We start from the raw sequence: 286 nt of genomic DNA on the forward strand, positions 1-286 counted from the left end.
TGAGGGAGGGGGGAAAACTGCTCCCTCTGCCTAGGTGACTGGTATCAGCTACCTGGGTGAGGGGCATCTACCTGGTGGGCTGGAATCTGCCCGGCAACTAGTGATGTATTTCAAATTGGTTGGCCAACAGACAACCGGAGCTGGCCTCCACTGGACCAGGTGAATGAGGTCACAGGGGCTATATAAGTTAGGACTGCCCAGGAGGCAGGCACAACAGCCATGCGGGGGACACAGAGGAGCTTTACCATCTGAAACTGGCTTTCTCCCCCAAAACTAATGAGCTGGA

This window comes from Gavialis gangeticus, unplaced genomic scaffold, assembly GCF_001723915.1.
Source record: "Gavialis gangeticus isolate Ggan-Ray unplaced genomic scaffold, GavGan_comp1, whole genome shotgun sequence".
Classification (NCBI taxonomy): domain Eukaryota; kingdom Metazoa; phylum Chordata; order Crocodylia; family Gavialidae; genus Gavialis; species Gavialis gangeticus.